The 3523-nt window shown below is 39.4% G+C and overlaps 1 pseudogene; it reads right to left on the bottom strand.

Moving 5' to 3' along the window:
* Positions 1–295: 295 nt before the first annotated feature.
* On the bottom strand, positions 296–2270 carry LOC107104190 (annotated as a pseudogene).
* Positions 2271–3523: the final 1253 nt, after the last annotated feature.

Raw genomic sequence — 3523 nt, 5'->3', positions numbered from 1 at the left:
GGGCTAGCTGGTCATTCAAATCATCTGCTTGATATGTTACAACTGGATTACAAGAGGATGAACTTGGAATGGTTAAACTCTGTGAGATGTGCTGAATGTTACTATGAGCATTATTAAGATGCTTTCTAAAACCTGCATATGTCAGAAACTGATGCCTGCAGCATTGTTGAGAACAAAACAATTTGAACTTTGGTCCAAGACAGTAACTATGTTCAACTCTTAAATGTGAAATCAACTGCTGGCTGTTTGGATACAGGTTCTGACATATAAAGCATCTCAACATTTTTAGCTTGACTTACTCACAAGAGAGCACAAGGGGCTGGTTAAGCAGCCTCGCTCTTAAGTCTCTGACTCTGGGTGATTCCTTCATTTTGCCCACATCAATGTTATACACTGTTGTCTGCAGAAATGTATAAAAACTCAATAATGCAGCATCATAAGAGACATTGAACACAAAATGTGCTTTGAACAACTCATCAAATGCTCCCAGAGAGCGGTTTGCCTGGCATGGGATGAGGTGTTTATCCATGACTATGTAGAAGCTGTCAATCTTGCTCTTCTGACGCACAACAGCAAGGAGGTATGGCTGGAGACCCCGTTGACCCCGGAGATGTTCCTCTAAACTGCAGCATGACTAAGATTTGAAAAAAATAATAAAGCAAAAAATAAGAAATGAGACAAAGAGCTACAACCATTAGAAAAAAAGCTTCAATTATCTAACAAAAGAAATTCATGTCTAACAGACATCTTCAAAGATGCGTAATTACCACCAGTATTTATACATGTCTATAAAAGCAAAGTGAAAAATTAATGTACATTTTTTTATTTAATTACCTTGTGAAAGACAACAAGTCTCTCAACTGCATCACATGCACTGATTTTTGGAGACTTATGTCCTCCGGGTGGTGGTGGAAGGAGATGTAGGAGCAGTAACAAGGAGGCCATTTCTTGGTCATAGGCTGAGGACAGAATTCTATAATTTAGTGTCAGAACTTTGACAACATAGAGCCAGTGTTGAATACTCTACACTACAGTCAACCATGTTCAGATATATTTTGGTACTTACTAGATGCACCAAACTTCTCAACTCAGGTGTTGAAGTGAGACGCTTGGCCTCTTTGCTGACATTTGGCTTGAAGAACAATCCCACTTCTGCAGCGGTCTGGAGGAAGTTTCTTCATTAAATAAAAGACTGAAGTCTTGATCAATCTATAATAAAAAGCAGAAATCCAACAATCACCACTGGAAATAACCCCATATTTAAAGATTTTAACTCATTTGAAGAGTTACTAATCCTTTTGTGTCCAGAAATCTGGGCAACATAGTCAGAATGTCTGTTCTTCCACTGGCATCTCTAATAAGTTTCTGACGGTGTTCAAAAGTCTCTCTCATCTTTTGAAAGATCAGGGATCTGTCTGTGGTGTGGTTAAGCAGCGACATGGCTTCCTGGCAGGCATCTCCATTTAGCCATCTTTCGACGATCGCATTTCTCTGACTATTTGGGCCTCCGCATAAAATCTCTTTGGAGCTACTTGGTGCCACAAGAGATCCTCTTCTAATCTGCCTTTGAATTGTTTTGAGACGCCATGAAATTTATCCTGTGCTGCTTGCTGCATCATAAAAGTGCTCCTAAAAAAGGGAATAAAGAAAAACAATCACAATTTAAATGAAAAAAAAAATGTTTTGGGACAAAATGAGAGATCACAATTGGTAAAGAACATTACATAGCCTTTTTTGGTGTATGGATCTTTGAGGGAAGGGAAGAGCGTCACTATTCCAAGGGCATACTCCTCTCTGATCGCTTTAGGAGGAAGGTGCCTGTGGTGTATCTAAATACAGTGCATTAAGGGTTAATGCTTTACGCAGGTTACGTTACAGGAAGTACAGTAGACCAATAGGATTGTGTGTGTGGGATCACAGGGTGTGGGACGTCTTACGTCTGAGGAAGTTTTCGAATGAGGCTCTCCCTGCTTGTTAACCTGTGTTTTCACCTCCTCGAACTGCCATACCTCCTGTACCGTCACCTCCAGAGTGAGTTTCAGGATGAGCTGCAGCTTCTGTGACAACTCTTTGTCCGAGATGCCGACCACGATCCGGTCCCTAATGTGTTAATCTCGGTTCACACCAAAGTCACAGTGCTCTGACAGTTCGTACAGAGCTCGGATAAATGTCTCTGAGCATTCGCCAACATGCTGCACTCTCTGGTTGAAACAAGCATGTTCGTAGACAACGTTGCCTCTCGGAATAAAGTAGGCATCAAACTTTGCCATACTGATCTTCATTTTCACCCTCTCAGTAGGTGAAAGAGCTCAGTATGTTCTCCGCTTCCTTACCGAGTGCATAAACCAGCGTGCTCACTTGTACCACACCATCCTCTTTATCCAGTTTAGTTGGCATCCTGTAACGGTAAAACTGTTTTTTTCCAATCAGGCCACTCCACCGGGTTCTTGAAACAAAAACTCTCCGGTGGTTGAATTTTTGCCATAGCTCCGCCAGTTCTGACATCATGTAATAAACTTACTCATTTACTCTAAAATACTGAGTTCCTTGTTGTTGTTTCAGCTCTCGGCTTTTATTCAACAGGTGCTCTCTTAACACAGGTCCGAAGAAGAAACAGTCCCTGCAATAAAAACACTTCACTGTCGTAAAATCTCTGCCATAAAGTGTATGTCGCAAAACACATTCTCAGACAACTATCACAACTCAATTGGAAAAATCCTGTAACAAAGGTTACTGGAAGTTTACCTCCACTCTGCTTAACAATGAAAAGCTTAATGATGAAATCCTGGAGCATCTCAATTTAATCTGTAGCGTTAAAAATCTGAATTCTTACACGAAAAATATGGGAATTGTTTAGATTTAAAGTCTGCCAAATCTCAATCAAACACAGTAAATTAATAGCTATGCAAAATAAGGAAAAGGAATTAGAAATCATTCAAGAACTTAGTCGCATCTGCTCTAAACCGTTTTTAAATGAAGATGACAAGCAGTGGAAAAAAGTTCTACAATCTGAATTAGATGATTTTTAAACTAAAAAAGCCAAAGGAGCATACCTGAGGTCCCGAGCTGAGTGGATTGAAGATGGTGAGAAAAGTGCTGCATATTTCTGCAGATTAGAAACAATTAGACAAAAAAAGAAAGGCAATAAATTGCTTGCAAATTAAAAATGAACTCGAAATTAATATCCAAAGAAATGTTTTACTTTTTATAGCAATTTATATTCTTCTGCATATAATAACTCCATGGCAGAAGCATTCTATCATTCTATTCAACACTTGATTCCAAAATTGATGAAAATTTTAAGCTGATGTGTGAAGCAGACATCACCATAGAGGAATTGGATAAAGCTTTGGGTGCTTTATCAAAGGACAAAGCTCCAGGCTGTGATGGTCTAACAAGTCATTTTTATAAAAAGTTTTGGGATCACATCAGAACCCTTGTTTTTGGAATGCTTACAGAACTATTAGAACACGGCTGCTTAACCCACACAATGAAACAAGGTGTCATCACGCTTATTCCCTAA

The sequence above is a fragment of the Cyprinodon variegatus genome, unplaced genomic scaffold, assembly GCF_000732505.1.
Source record: "Cyprinodon variegatus isolate N-32 unplaced genomic scaffold, C_variegatus-1.0 Scaffold1645, whole genome shotgun sequence".
NCBI classification, from domain to species: domain Eukaryota; kingdom Metazoa; phylum Chordata; class Actinopteri; order Cyprinodontiformes; family Cyprinodontidae; genus Cyprinodon; species Cyprinodon variegatus.
The sequence above is the reverse complement of the archived record's forward strand: the minus strand, read 5'-3'. Positions and strand labels throughout refer to the sequence as shown.